General features: G+C 35.8%; 1 long non-coding RNA gene across 2 annotated transcripts; it reads right to left on the bottom strand.

Annotated features, from left to right (window-relative positions):
- On the bottom strand, positions 1-7,360 carry LOC148944583 (uncharacterized). Of its 2 annotated transcripts, XR_016142890.1 has the most exons (3): positions 7,288-7,360; positions 3,173-3,394; positions 1-106 (listed from the first exon to the last, which is right to left on the bottom strand). It is a non-coding gene; the product is annotated as an uncharacterized LOC148944583 (long non-coding RNA). The 2 variants fall into 2 exon arrangements; XR_016142889.1 differs by lacking the exon at positions 7,288-7,360 and having other exon boundaries at positions 3,173-3,528.
- Between the last annotated feature and the right edge of the window lie 9,148 nt (positions 7,361-16,508).

The following is a 16,508-nucleotide window of genomic DNA, read 5'->3' as shown; positions in this document are numbered from 1 at the left end:
TGAAATTTACATTTAATTTTCTTTGTTGTCAATAATAATCCGACTCAACAGGAAGTCTGCTCGTGGGTCTGCATAAGAAGTTACCTCACACGTTTGACTTAACGTGCTAAAAGAAAAGTCAAGGCAGAACAATTTTCTGAAAAATCTTGACTTACTGTTCAGGGAATGAAGAAATACATTTTTAATGCTAAACATTTATATTAGTTGAAAATAAAGTGCCTTGTACTTTTTATTGAAAAGGGTACTTTATTTCCCTTTTCAATAAAAAGGGAAATGTTTACTTATTGTAATTTTTCAATATTGTTTTGGATTCAATATTAAGATTCAATATTAATATTCTTTCCTACCTAACGATGCATCAAAATCGAATATAGCCCAGCAACACTTGAAAGTAGATAAGGCTAGTGATATACGTTTCATTGTTAAAAATTATAATTCAATTAAAAATTAAAATTAAAAACTAGAAAATAAACACAAGGTTTGCAATACATTTAAGATTACTGAACATATTTTACATTAATTTACCACAAAAGAAAATCATAGGGAAAAAAGTTTCAAGAATAAACCTATAAGGAACCTATATATGTATAAGGTAATATATTTGCTCTTGAAATTAGCCTACTTTCAAATATACATGATAAAATATATTAGCTTTGTATCAATATTCTGTGTGATTTATCGCACGGGCTAACATAATCCTGACCTCTTGATACCGTAATTTATGGATACTCTAAATTTAGTTTGGGGTTCCATCGGGCTGATTGGCTAGGGTCTGCACTGATTGGCCAAGGGGGCGAGTTGATATTTTATGCGTACATATATTTTTTCAGTTAGTTCGTCTCAGGAGTTCATCATGGTAGTTTTTCAGTTGATTTAGTTTTTGTGTAGGATTTAAGGCACTGGTCAATAAATGGGAGTTATATTTTCTATGATCGCTATTTGATTATTTTCCCCGGACCTTGTTAGGGTTGGGAAGATAGTATTTGGAGTTGCTAGAGACCGTGGTCCCTGCAATGCTTACATTAGTGGCATCAGTGCTGCCACTGGTGGTCATAGAACCGAAATACAGACAGCAGCGACTGCCTTTATGCAAATGGTAGTGCCAGCGTTGACGCTGTGTCACGAATAATAAGACTTGTAAAATAAAGGGTTCTAATATCGGAATTATCTGACATTATTATACTACTGTTGATGAGAAATAAGTAAAAAAGAATACTATCAAAATTAGCAAGCATTAGCATATAGCTTAGTGCTAAGTCTAGGCATTAGGAGGTAAGGAATGGAGGAGACTGGTATGCAATCATCACTGTGGCAAATTGATATTTTGAAAAGAGTGGTGAAGAGTGAATAGAATGGCATAGCTTTTCTGGTGTTATCGTAGCTAGTTCAAAAAGGGAATCTCACAGAAAGATTGCCCAGGTTTTTAGCTTATGCTCTTCTTATTTTATTCCACTTCTTTGAGTTTTCTTGCTGTTTCTGTTTGTTGGCTTTCATGTCTTTCTGAAGGCTCTTTGGCTTGACACAAGCGTACTCTTGTTTGTTTTTTCTTGTCTGTTTCACAGGCCACAAGCTTTTTTCTTTCCTGGAAAATTTCGGTACTGGTGCATAATAACGACACTTCTAAAGAAGTCAACTTTGGTTAATGCTAATGAAATAAAATAAAATACCATGTATATATATAATAGTTTAAAAACAAATTTGGGCTATATATTTGCACATTAGGGGGGGGGGGTAAAGCATAGCATATGTTAAATACGTAACCTAACCTAGGTACCTCCCCCCCCTATACCCCCAAAAAACAACAGTTTAAATATCATAAACGCAATGAAAACTACGCTTTACATTCCATTTCTCAATAGCGGTCTCTTGAAAATAACCCGTCTGCCGGGTTTCGACTCTCATTAGTATATAAAAACGATCATATAACGCACCAGTACCCTTTTTTATTTGCTAGAATTTTTCTTTAGTTTTATATTCATGATCGACCGTGTCGCCTTTAGGTTTCTTATTACGACTAGGCTTCTCCATTCAATTTTTTAATTGAACCATGTCAATTTTTCCAGCACCTTATCAATTTAAGGTTTGGTGCATTAGAATGATACCAGCAACACATCTTCATTTTGAATTTTCTTAAGTCTCGGTTTAGTGAGTAGATCAAACTTGCATGTCCACGGTTCGACCTCCGATTCTTTGAATTAGTAAGTCAAATTCTTTGGATGAAAAGAAACAAGGATAAGAATAATACTAACACTACTACTATCAACTTACTGCATCACCAAGCTGTCTCAAACCAACAGAGCTACGTTTGCTTCTCCTCCATCCCAATAATACTTTTTGTACAAACGGTACTTGTTTGTTATCCGGACCACACTCAAGAAGTGAAGTTACGATAATCATAATACGATATATAAAAATATGAATAAAGTATCGTACCTTAAAAACAAAATTATGGAAACAACAACAGAGAATTATGGAAAGCAGACCGCCCGAAACATATTAAATTAAGTACCTAGATAGCTCCATATCTTAAATATTTAATTGAAATATACGTGTATAGTTGTTTATCTCACTGAGACTAACCTTATTATCTCCGAATGCAGAGAGAAAAACCGGTTTTACTCATATCAATAACGTGAGTTCTTGATATGACGGTTTTACGTCATATCAAGAATTTTAAACTTACTTCCCATTTACATCAGAAACAAAATTTGCCCCCCCCCCTAATGTAGAACTATATACCCTGAATTGGCATTGATATGGGGGGGGGGCTGAAATGATTATTATATTTGTAATCAGCATAAAAAAAGGCATCGAGTGGTATATTCACTTTATGCGTAAGTCAATAATATGATTTGGTAGATATTTACATACCTAACTAACAATTACCATAAAATTTTACACCTTGACCACTGAAGGTCCTTATTCAGGCTCGTACACTTTAATGGATTTCAGGACAAACGACTGATTAAAAAAAAAAAAAAATAGGTGAGTTAGTTAAAAACATAAGATATTTTAAATACCAGTCAACAACTTAAAAGTACTGAAAGGGGACACAGTCCCCTCCCCCCTCTTTATCCTTGTCTGTCTCTAAGCGTTTCTCAAATAAGTATCCAAGTAACCAGACATATCCAAATTAGCTTAAAGATGCTTTACTACTAACATTATTACCTACCTTTGGCACAAAAGTTTCTACTGCAATAAGGGCTTCAATCCAGGGAGCGTCTTTATCAAGCAAGAAACTTTGCAACGAATTTAACGGCCTCACATGCTCAATTCTACGATCAGTCCGAGTTGTTAAATTATATTGCAACGTTGACGGATAGCAAAGTCTTCTGCTCTTTACATAATTGACAAGGCACTCATCATCCATATTAACCTTTTCTGCCACCATTTTCTCAAAAGATAAACACATAGTTATGTCCTGTGTTCTCTGAACTTTTAACAAATAAATGAATAAAATACCGCATGTAATAATAAGATATAAGGTCTTTACGTTCTTGGATATAATAAATTGTTTCAAACTTTTCATTGTTTGTATAAAATCCTGTGACATTTCACTACATAAAATTGTGTAAACTTCTGATAAAGAGAATTTGGGTTGGGTTGTTGACCGCCGAGTTTTATTCCAGATAGGGAATTTTATTGTTTTGTTCTAAGAAGTGGGGTTGTTGATTTGTTGATATATTACAATGTTTGTATTTTAGATAGTGGGGTTATTTGGGTTCAAGGGACCTTGGGAAGGATTATACATATGAATTTCTGAAGCGCTTAGAGTTAGTTCCTCTCTTGTCTTGATGCAGTCAAGCTCTTGTACAGTATTTGTTTGTATAATAAACACATAGTTTATAGTAAAAGAGACTCTTCTACCTCCTTCACGACAACCCATAACTGAATGATTCGGCTACGTTACCAAAAGGCTTATTTATAAAAGTAAACCCTTTATCACAGAAAGAGAAAAGTTTACAATTGCCCAAAATCAAAAATAGCTTTGTCTATGCAGGGTACTTTACAATAAAGATACGTCACTGACCTTTCAAAATAAAAACATAAGACTTCTTCAGTAACACGTAATTTTCTATGACAGGGCAGCAACATATACCTAGACTGACAACTTTTATATACTATAGGCCTATTTACTTAACGTTGAATAGCGGCATTCGAAAACCTGTTTTAAAAGTTGCTATAGTCATTTGAGCTTTGTGTTGAGACCGACCCATAAATTCTTGCTTTTGCTTAATTTATTTCAGTTGAACCATAATGAAGGTTTTAAAATTTCGGGGTACTTTTGCGTTATACCCACTCTTTTATTTACTGCTAGTTTGGTTAATGCTTAGTTTAGTTTAGAAACAAATTTGGGCTATATATTTGCGCATTAGGGCGGGGGGGGGGAGGGGCAAAGCATAGCATGTATTAAATACGTAACCTAGGTTAGGTTACCTTCCCCCCCCCCCCCAAAAAAAAACAACACTTTAAATATCGTATACACAATTAAAACCACGCTATACATCCACAGCAGTGTGTTGAATCATGCCATTAAAACGGATTTCTTCAACGCGTCTTGAGTTTGAGATTATAAAAGAGTGGGAATAACACAATTGTACCAATTTTGGTTATATAATCATAGATAAATTTAATAAAAAACAAGAGTTTTTCTTATGGAAGTGAAGAACGAAGTTGAGACTTCAAATGAACAAAAACTATTGCTTCGCATATTACGAAAGATATATTTACAAAACTTACTTAGAGAAGCGTACTCGTGATATTTTCCTGTATCTGCAAAAATTCTTAAGAACCAATGCTTTGCTCAAAACACAAAACCGTACCAAAAAAACAGGATGTTCTCTTAGGAGCAGAGAAATCCATAAGTAGCCCACATAAAAAGAAAGAAAGAAAAAAACAAAAAAAAACATGCTAATTCATATTTCTTTGTTAAGCCGGGTCGCTTCTTGCTTACACTCCGTTACCACGAAATGTTTGTCCACGAAATGTTTCACACAATGTTACTGGTTTATTTTGTGTGTGGATTATCAGATATAGGTTTTACTTCTTTGATCCATTTAGCTTCCCTATAAATCACATGCATGTGAGTGTAACTCAATCCCCGTTCAACTCGACCCATTTAAATGAATCCTCGTTCAATTGAACCCTTCTTCTACTCAACACCTGTTTTACTCAATCCTCGTGCAATTCAACTGTCATTTAAGTCAAATTTATTTAACTCAACCATCATTTGACTAAACCCCCTTAACTCAACCCTCATGTAACTCAAGCCCCGTTTAAATCAATCCCTGTTTGACTCAAACTAAACCCCGTTTAACTCAACTACCATCAGAGTCAACCCAAATACACTCAACCCCTCATGGAACTCAACCCTGATTCAACTAAATCCCCGCGCAATTCAAACGTTATTCAACTCAACTCCATTTAACTCAGCCCCTATACAGCTTGACTCTGGTTTAACTAAATCCTGGCTTACCTCAACGCTCATGTAAGTCAACCTTCATGTAACTCAACCCCCATTTAAATCAACCCCTGTTTGACTGAACTTGACCCAATTCAATTCATTTATTTAATACTATAAAACCTAACTCAACACCCGTTTAAGTAAATCTAATACAACTCAGGCCCCAAGTAACCCAACCCTCTAATAAACAATCCTCGTGCAATTCAACCGTCATTCAGCTCAACTCCATATAACTCAATCCACGTAGAACTCGACTCCCGTTTAGCTAAACCCCCAGATTAATTCAACCTTCATGTAACTCAACCCTATTTTACCTCAACCCCATTTAAGTCAATCCCTGTTTGACGCAACTCAACCGCTGGCACCCATGAATAAGTTTGAACTAGCGCTGATTAGAAGCTCAAAATTGGCTTCTCGCTTCGCCCGCAGTTTCCAACTTAAATTGCAATGCCCTAAATTTAAGGTGGGATCTGATGTTTTAATATTTTTACAGGGTTTAAGCTTTCAGGGATACCAAGGTTTTTAAGGCTTTTGTGGCAGACGTTTTTGCGGTAAATTTAACAAATTTTCAATTAATTCGCTAGCTGAAAGATATACATACTATTCGATTCGCCATCCAACGCTCTTTCCAAATATAGTAATTGCCAACGCGTAATTGCGTCCCAGCTCCCCTAACGACTGAATATAGCCTTAGAATATATAAATTAAATAAAAAACAAGTTTTTTCAACTGAAAGTAAGAAGCAACATTGAAAACTTAAAATGAACAGAAATAATTACGTATCTGAAGGGGGTTGCCCTCTCCTCAACACCTCATTCTTTACGCTAAAGTTTTTTAGTACTTTTAAAAAAGCTTCTTATTGTTCTAACTAAACGACCCTTGTGTTTCAGGTGTTATAATTAAAGAATTGGGACAAAATTCAAACTTTAGCGTAAAAAGTGAAGTGTTGAGGAGGGGGCAACCCGCTTCAGATACGTAATAATTTCTGTTCGTTTTAAGGTTTAATGTTGTTCCTTACTTTCAGTTAGGAACGATCGTTTCAGATCGTTCAGCGTTCAGTATGTTCCTTACTTCAGTATTTCATTTTTGATCTTTTTTAAATAATATCAGTAAATCTGGTCCTTCCTCCACTGAGAAATCCCCCTCCCCATGGAAATATCCTCTAGACAATTCAATCCCGGTGAAAATTTACCCTGGACAATTATTCGTTACAACTCCACGAGTAAAATTGCGACGGAAAAGAGAAAGCAAGACATATAAAAATAATTTTGTATAAGAATTCTGGCAAATTCCCCTAGTATATAATTTTCCCTGACAAGTTCACTTTCTGGAAACCTCCCTCCCCGTAGAAAATTCCGCCACAAACCCCAAGCATAAAATTTGGGGTTGGAAAAACCCCAAGCAGAAACTTCCCAATAACAAGTACTTTGCGTAAACAATAGGCAACTTTTATAACTTAGACATTTCCCCTCGGGCTTTGGGGAGGGGGGGGGTCATGCTATACCTAGAGGCATAGATAATTTCTTAAACCACATTGGCCTGACATCACAAAAAGAAAGAAAAACGAGCAAAAATGGGGTTTTTATAGGCCAAATGAAAATACTGAAAAAACAAAGCGAATATTTCGAGAGGACAAACGCCTCTCTTCTTCAGCGCTAAACGAAATAATGTAACCAAGCAAAGTGCCTAATAAAAAAAAAAAAAAAAAACAAACGCAGAAAGTCAATGTGAAAAGAACAAAAAAACCAAAGAAAAAACCAAAAACTTAAAAGATGAATATAATCAAATAAAAGCCAAAAATTAAAAGAATTAAAACCAAATACCTAACAACCATAAAAGCAAGTTATTCGCCAATATCCGCGATTTGCACAAAATCCAAAAAAAAAAAATATGAACTGTCATCGACGGATACTAGCGAACAACTGCCAAAGATAAGGAAACAATTCATTCACTCAAAAAACAAAGCGAACCAGCAATTAAATAAGTTGGAGAACTATGTCATTTGATTTCGGATTTTAATTAATGCATTTCTTGCACACCCTTTGAGACCTAAGGGGTTGTTCACGTGTTTGATTAGATGACTGGGAAAGTGGTTCAAGTTTTATTTCAGGGATTACTAAAGTATCGGCTTCTTTTTGAGAAAACCGAAACATGACTCATTTATTCTTAAATCACCGGAATCTCTGTTTAAAGCTAGACCTAAATGTTGGTATTTATAAATTTCAACAGCTTCTCTGTAGTGAACAAACGGAACAAAATATCTGAGGAAACGTTGAGGGGAAAGTTGAACTAAATCAAAACATACTATGTGTATACATATTACTGATACGGGCGTATCAGCAATATTTTTGAAACAGCTTATCGTATCAAGAGAAAACTTCAGGGGCAACATAAGTAGGATGTTCAGATGACCAAAAAGCAAAATTTACCTGCTACTACTGTTATTATTACTGCTGCTACTACTGTTACAATAATACACTATTACTGCTACTACTGTTCCTACTACTACCACTACTACTAGGATACTAGTACAATTATGGCTACACATATAAAGGTGAAAATTTGACAGAATATTGAGGGGGAATTCAAACTAAGTCAAAACACTCTATGCGCATGCAGGTTGTCAAAATGGCGTATCTCAAGAATGGATTTGGGCATTAAGTTGGAACTTTCAGAGGATACTTGAAGAGGAAGATCAATTGAAAAAAACGTAAAATATGTATGTCCCTACTAACACTAATACCACTGCTACTTTTACTAATGCTACTATAGCTACTAAACTACTCCAACTACTACTTCAATTGCAACAACTTGTAAGGCTTGGAGTATTAAGGTGAAAAGGGCGTCAAAGGGGTGTCAAAAGTGCACATCAACAGTATTTTTGGAACGGCTTACCGTGTCAAGGTGAAACTTCCGGGGCATAATGAAAGCGATGTTCAAGTTACCAAAAGGCAATATACACATGCTACTACCACTATTAATACTGCTACTACTATTGCTACTGCTACTAATACAACACTAAAACAGCAATTAATTCTACTACCACCGAAACTACTGTAATAAAAGCGCTACTAAGGCTAAGTCTATGAAAGTAAAAGTTGAGAGAATATTGATGGCAAATTTGAACTACTAAAAGATACTCTGTGCATTTAGATTGTCAAAATAGCGTATCGCGTATGTTAAGAATTAATTTGTGTATTAAGTTAGATCAGAGAATGCTTAAGGGGGGAGATCAATTGACCAAAAGGTAATATATGCACACTACTACTAATACTACTACCACTGCAACATTTACTGGTTCTACTAGTACTATTACTATTGCTCCAACTACGACTTGTATCGCAACTACTTGTAAGATTAAGATCATTAAGGTATAACTTTCAAGAAGTATATTAATATACAGGTTATCAAAAGGGCATATCGACAATGTCATAGTAATGGCGAATTGTATTAATTTGAGTAGTAATACTACTGCTGTGACTACTACTATAACTATACCTAAGGGTATATATAATTTATGAAAATTTTTGTTGTACGGATGACAACCTGTCACTCGTATGAAGGTTGTCAAAAGGGCATATCAGCGATATTTTAGGAACAGTTTTGTGTGTGAAACTAAAACCTATAAGGCTTGCTGTGGTGGATCTTGAACTAACCAAAAGACAGTATTTGCATCATAATAGCCTACTACTGCTTCTACTCCTACAACTAGCCTACTACTGCTGCTACTGTTATTGTTATGCTACTATTACTACTGCTACTAAAGCTAAGACTAGTACTATTAACTCTACTCCTACTTCTACTACTACTACTACTACTACTACTAGAACTACTGGTTATACTTCTGCTGCTAATAAACCTAAGGGTATTAAGGTGAAAATTATATTTTTTCTTATATTTTTTTTTAATGTTTTCACTTTTATAACTTTAATAAATCAAATATATTAACATTTTAAGGGATATATTTCAGCATATGCATATTAAACTGACAGTGCACATTCATTTGTTTTGTTTTTTCAGTAAAGTGCAAATTGTGTTCTGGCCTTGGGAAGGCATAGGGGTTTTAAGCCCTACTCTTGTGAATTTCTGATCGTTTTGAGTTTGACTCGGTTATGTATTGTAATTTCTGTTCGTTCTTGGTATCATTTATATATCGATGCTGATTTGTGGTAGTGTTACGCTTGGTAGATTATTTAATGCTTCTTTACTTTTAATGGAGTTTAATGGAGTTCTTCACTTTTCTTTGAAAAACTTATTTTGTGTGAAAAGTTTTTTTAAAAACTAATTCCAGTATAAAAGGACTGATCTTTCTTCGAAGCCTTGTCTGTCTGACAGAATTATTTCTGTTAATATGCCTTTCCAGGTAGTCCTCCTATTGTGCTGATTAAGCACAACAGGAAAATAAGATATATTTTGTCTAGATCACACAGTTGTGCACTATTTCTAAACATACATTTCTAATTTATGTCAAAAAATTGACAAGGTATTTGAATCAGAAATACATAGTTCAATTTGAGGGGTGGTACTTTTTTGCGACTCATAGGGTGGTAGTCGCCATTAGAATCAAGCTGACTAAGTGTTCGTCACAACCGGTTTGTTCGCCTTTTTTTTTTTTTTTTTATGAATTTCATATTAGAAAACGAAATCTCGCACAGATATGTTGTGCCGAAAATTGCCATTAAAGTAGTAAGGGGTCTATTCGTTTAAAATTTACATTGAATTACACGTTGATATGTGTGTGTATTTTCAAGTAATTGGGTTACCACGGCCATTTACCTATTACTATGAACGATACATGGCTTGGCAGACAGGTTTTCTATTGTGACATCCATTTTTTGGTGGTCAAACTCATGGATACGTGTTTTTTTTTATTTTTTTTTTAAACTGGTATTTTTTCAATGAAGCCCATAGCACTTTGCAGAAACCCGTGAATGTAGGACTGAAAGTCCATTTGTAGTATATCTGAATCCAATTACTAATCAAGTTAGTGTGACCGCCAATTTTTGATCTGGTTAAGTGGGTATAATCTGGTTTGGTTCGTTATTGCGAGAGGATTACTCAATTTACATCTTAGCGTTAACTGGGCGATGTCTTAGTCTAATTGCGTAGGTACTAAAGGAAAATTTGAAGGTGGAGAAAAAAAGGGGTAATTAGTGATTGGATAATTTTAACAAGAAATGACTGAAAAGCGTTTTGGAGGAGATGGAATGAATGTGTACTGTATAATACACAAGTGATGATTCGCACAGTGTTGTCAATTTTAAATAGTTTAGAAATAAAAAAAATTAACAAGAAATGGCTGAAAAGTGTTTTGAGGGAGTTGAGTTGCACGAGGGTTGACTTGCACGTGGGTTCAGTTACATGCGGATTCAGTTACACGGGGATTAGTTAAATGGGGTCGAGTTGCACGAGGATTCAGTAGCACGGAGGCTCAGTTGTACGGGGTTTCGGTTATACAGGGGTTCAGTTGCACGTGGGGGGGGGGTATCTGCTATAAAAAACACTTCATTCTATACAAATTGTAGGTACAAAAAGATTTATAGGCCCTTAATTTAGGTATCTGACTATAAGGCTTTATTATATCTTTTCAGAACAAATGATTATTTTAGGGAATTATTTCGGTGAAACAGTTAGAGACATTTTTATAGATGATTTTAGAAGAGGACTTGAGGGTGAAACTCTGTGGTCGTTATAATACACAAGTTCCATTTGAACAGTGTTGTGAGGTCCCCTACCACAACCCCAAAGGGCTCCGATCCCCCACCCAACCCCGAAGGAAGCCCCCGGTCCTCAAAGGTTCTCTGGACCTCCAAAGGACCCCCGGCGCCCCAATGGCTCCTGAGTCCCCCATTATAATACTTTTTAAGGCTTTATTATATCTTTTCAGAACAAATTATTATTTTGGGGAATTATTTCGGTGAAACAGTTAGAGACATTTTAAGAGATGATTTAAAAGATGAGTTTAGAAGAGGACTTGAGGGTGAAACTCTGTGGTCGTTATAGTACACAAGTTCCATTGGAACAGTGTTGTGAGGTCCCTTACCACAACCCCTAAGGGCTCCGATCCCCCCCACCCCAACCCCAAAGGAAACCCCCGGTCCTCAAAGGTTCTCTGGGCTCCCAAAGGACCCCCGGCGCCCCCAATGGCTCCTGAGTCCCCCATTATAATACCTTTTAAGGCTTTATTATATCTTTTCAGAACAAATTATTATTTTAGGGAATTATTTCGGTGAAAAAGTTATAGACATTTTAAAAGAGGACTTGAGGGTGAAACTCTGTGGTCGTTATAATACACAAGTTCCATTTGAACAGTGCTGTGAGGTCCCTTACCACAACCCCAAAGGGCTCCGATCCCCCACCCCAACCCCAAAGGAAGCCCCCGGTCCTCAAAGGTTCTCTGGGCTCCCAAAAGGCCCCCCGGTGCCCCAATGGCTCCTGAGTCCCCCATTATAATACTTTTTTAAGGCTTTATTATATCTTTTCAGAACAAATTATTATTTTAGGGAATTATTTCGGTGAAACAGTTAGAGACATTTTAAAAGATTTCTTTTGGATGTTTGTGTCTCTTAGGGACCGTGTGTGTCTCTTTGGGGTATGTGTATCTCTTTGGGGCGTTTGAATCTTTTGGTCTGTATGTGTCTGTATGGGTGTTTTTGTCTCTTTGGGCTGTGTGTGTGTGTGTGTGTGTCTTTGGGCTTTGTGTGTCTCTTCGGGCTGTGTGTTTCTCTTTAGCCTGCGTGTGTGTCTCTTTGGGCTGTGTGTGTCTCTTTAGGCTGTGTGTCTCTTTGGACAGTTTGAATCTTTTTGGTCTGTGTGTGTCTCTTTTGGCTTTTTGTGTCGTTTTGGGTGTTTGCTTTGGGGTATGTGTGTCTCTTTGGGGCGTTTGAATCTTTTGGTCTGTATGTTTCTGTATGGGCGTTTTTGTATCTTTGGGCTGTGTGTGTGTGTGTCTCTTTTGGGTTTGTGTGTATCTTTTGGCTGTGTGTGTCTCTTTAGCCTGTGTGTGTGTCATTTTGGGCTGTGTGTGTCTCTTTAGGCTGTGTGTCTCTTTGGACAGTTTGAATCTTTTTGGTCTGTGTGTGTCTCTTTTGGCTTTTTGTGTCGTTTTGGGTTTTGTGTGTCTCTGTTGGATGTGTGCGTCTCTTTGGGCCCGTGTGCATCTCTTTGAGCTGTATGTGTCTATTGGGCTATTTGAGTCATTTTGGTCTGTGTATTTTTCCTTTGGCTGTTTGTGTCTCTTAGAGACCATGTGTGTCTCTTTGGGCAATGTGTGTCTCTTTGGGGATGTTTGAATCTTTTTGGTATGTTTGTGTCTGTATGGACATTTTTTGTCTCTTTGGGCGGTGTGTGTGTCTCTTTGGGCTTTGTGTGTCTCTTCGGACTATGTGTATGTCTCTTTAGCCTATGTGTGTCTCTTTGGGCTGTTTGTGTCTCTTCAGGCTGTGTGTCTCTTTGGATAGTTTGAATCTTTATGGTCTGTATGTGTCACTTTTGACTGTTTGTGTCGTTTTGGGCTTTTTGTCTCTCTGTTGGATGTGTGCATCTCTTTGGGTCATGTACGTCTCTTTTAGCTGTATGTGTCTCTTTGGGCTGTGGGTGTCTCTTTGTGATGTGTGTCTCTTTAGGCTGTATGTGTCTCGTTGGACTGTGTGTCTTTTTTGGGGTCTCTGAGTCCTTTTGGTCTCTAAGTGTCTCTTTGCGCTGTTTGAGTCTTTTAGGTCGGTGTTTGTCTCTTTGGGTTGTGTTTCTCTTTGGGCTGTCTGTGTCTCTTTGAGCTGTTTGTGCCTCTTGAGATTGTGTGTGCCACTTTGGGCTGTGTGTCTCTTTGGGCTGTTTGAGTCTTTTTGGTCTGTTTGTATGTCTCATTGGGCTGTTTTAATCTTTTTGGTCGGCGTTTGTCTCTTTGGGCTGTTTGTGTCTCTTTGGGATGTGTGTGTGTTTCTCCTTGGGCTTTGTGCGTCTCTTCGGTGTGTTTGTGTCTCTTTAGCCTGTGTGTGTGTCTCTTTGGGCTGTGTGTGTCTCTTTAGGCTGAGTGTCTCTTTGGGGCAGTTTGAATCTTTTTGCTCTGTGTATATCTCTTTTGGCTTTTTGTGTCGTTTTGGGCTTTGTGTGTCTCTGTTGGATGTGTGAGTCTCTTTGGGCCGTGTGCATCTCTTTGAGCTGTATGTGTCTCTTGGACTGTAATTTCTCTTAGAAATAATATTTTTCATCAATGATAACACTTTTTCTGTTCGAACTAGCAAGCTTTCTAGCAAAGATACCAAATTTTTTCACAGAAGTAACATTTTTTGATTGTGATAACAACTTTTCTGTCAGAAGTAGCAAGTTTTTCATAACACTAACAAAAATTCTCATCAAAGTAACGATATTTTACTTTAATACTAACATACTTTTACTGAACACATACAAATTTTTCTCAGAAATAATATTTTTCGTCAATGATAACACCTTTTCTGTTCGAACTAGCAAGTTTTCTAGCAAAGATACCATATTTTTTTCTTAGAAGTAACATTTTTGTATTGTGATAACAAGTTTTCTGTCAGAAGTAGCAAGTTTTGCTTAACACTAACAAACCTTCTCATCAAAGTAACAACATTTTACCCTAATACTAACATACTTTTACTGAACAAACAAAAGTGGGTGTCTCTTTGGGCTGCGGGGTCGATTGGCAGAAGTATGTATTAGCGAAGTTATAGTGGAGGGCGAGTTGCTAGAGAAAAATATAAGTTAATAAGGGTTTTTGACCGTAAACTTTTGCAAGAAAATTATGGAAAATACAATTCGTCGGTTCATAGGTGAAAATTTGTGTGTCTCGTTGGACTGTGTGTCTTTTTGGGATGTTTGAGTCTTTTTGGTCTGTATGTGTCTCTTTGGGATATGTGTGTCTCTTTGGGCTGTTTTGAGTCTTTTTGGACTGTGTATGTCTCTTTCGGCTGTTTGTGTTTCTTTGGACTGTGGGTGTCTCTTTGGGCTGCGGGGTTGATTGGCAGAAGTATGTATTAGCAAAGTTATAGTGGAAAGCGAGTTGCTAGAGAAAAATCTAAGTTAATAAGGGTTTTTGTCCGTAAACTTTTGTAAGAAAATTATGGAAAATACAATTCGTCGGTTCATAGGTGAAACTTAAGTTCAGGTATCGGTTGAAAATTAGACTATTTATGTAGAATCTGAGCTAATAAGGGTTTTTGATGTAAGTTTTTGTGGGTGTGTAAATTTTTGTGTATGTTTTTATGTGTGTGTGTAAGTTTCTGTGTGTGTGTGTAAGTTTTTATGTGTGTGTGTAAGTTTCTGTGTGTGTGTGTGTGTGGTTTTTGACCATAAACTCTAGTTTCCTATAATAAAATTATGGAAAATTCAATTCTATCGTTCAAATGTGAAACTTAGTTCCATTCTCTGGTTCAAATGTAGAAAAACCCGTGTGGGTGAGTTGAAATAAAAAAATTTTGACAAGAAATGACTGAAAAGTGTTTTGGGGGAGATGGCTTGATTGGCAGAAGGATGTATTAGCAAAGTTATAGTGGAGGGCGACAAAGTCTTCAAAGTCAAGGCTCTAAGAAAAAAAGTTCTGGATATTTTTGTAAGTTTGTAGTTTACGCACTAATATCATATCAGTAACGATTCTATTTTAACTTTCTCCAAGTCAATCAATCAAATGTTAAACTTATGTCAATTCTCTGGTACAAATGTAGAAAAACCCGTGTGAGTGAGTTGAAATAAAAATTTTTTTTAACAATAAATGAATGAAAAGAGTTTTGGAGGAGATGGCTTGATTGACAAAAGTATGTATGAGTGAAGTTATAGTGGAGAGCAACAATTTCTTCAAAATCAAGGCTATAAGAAAAAAAAAAGTTAGGAATATTTTTGTCGGTTTGTAGTTTACGCACTAATATCAATATCAGTAATGATTCTATTTGAACTTTCTCCAAGTTGATAAAATTGGTCTCTAAATGGTTCATGATAAAAAAATAGTTTGGGGCAAGAAAAAAAAACTAAAATAATGTTATGAAATCATTTTCAACACTCAGAGAAGTTTCTTTTTTTCTGTAAGTTTTTTTGTGTGTATGTGTAAGTTGTGTGTGTGTGTGTGTGTAAGTTTTTTTTTGTGTGTGTAATTTTTTTTTTGTGTGTGTAAATTTTTTTTGTGTGTGTGTGTGAGTTTTCATGGTTGTATAAGTTTTTTTTTGTGTGTGTGTAAGTTTTTTTTTGTTTGTGTGTAAGTTTTTGTGTGCGTGTGTGTTAGTTCTTATGTGTGTGTGTAATTTTTTTTGTGCGTTTATATTTTTGTGTGTGTTTAAGTTTTTGTCTGTGTTTAAGTTTTTGTGTTTATGTAAGTTTTTTTGTGTGAAATGTAGAAAAACCCGTGTGAGTGAATTGAAAAAAAATTTTTTTTTAACAAAAAATGACTAAAAAGTGTTTTGGGGGATATGGCTTGATTGACAGAAGGATGTATTAGCGAAGTTATAGTGGAGGGCGACAATGTCTTCAAAGTCAAGGCTATAAGAAAAAAAAAGTTCCGAATATTTTTGTCGGTTTGTAGTTTACGCACTAATACCAATATCAGTAATGATTCTATTTGAACTTTCTCCAAGTTGATCAAATTGGTCTCTAAATGGTTCATGATAAAAAAATAGTTTGTTACAAGAAAAAAAAAATAAAATAATGTCATGAAATCATTTTCAACAATCAGAGAATTTTTTTTTTTTTTTTTTTTTTGTGTAAGTTTTTGTGTGTATGTGTAAGTTGTGTGAGTGTTTAATTTTTTTTTTGTGTGTGTAAGTTTTTTTTGTGTGTGTAAATTTTTTTTTGTGTGTGTGTGAGTTTTTGTGTGTGTGTAAGTTTTTTTTTGTGTGTGTAAGTTTTTTTTTGTGTGTGTGTGTAAGTTTTTGTTTGTGTGTGTAAGTTTTTTTGTGTGTGTAAGTTTTTGTGTGTGTGTAAGTTTTTGTGGTGGTGTAAGTTTTTGTCTTTGTGTAAGTTTTTGTGTGTGTGTGTGTAAGTTTTTGTGTGTGTGTGTGTGTGTAAGTTTTTATGTGTGTGTGTAAGTTTCTGT

The sequence above is a fragment of the Artemia sp. Qi Xiang Cuo genome, chromosome 14 (assembly GCF_049724085.1).
Source record: "Artemia sp. Qi Xiang Cuo chromosome 14, ASM4972408v1, whole genome shotgun sequence".
Lineage (NCBI taxonomy): Eukaryota > Metazoa > Arthropoda > Branchiopoda > Anostraca > Artemiidae > Artemia > Artemia sp. Qi Xiang Cuo.
Note: the sequence above shows the minus strand (reverse complement) of the source record. Positions and strands in the feature narration are given on the sequence as shown.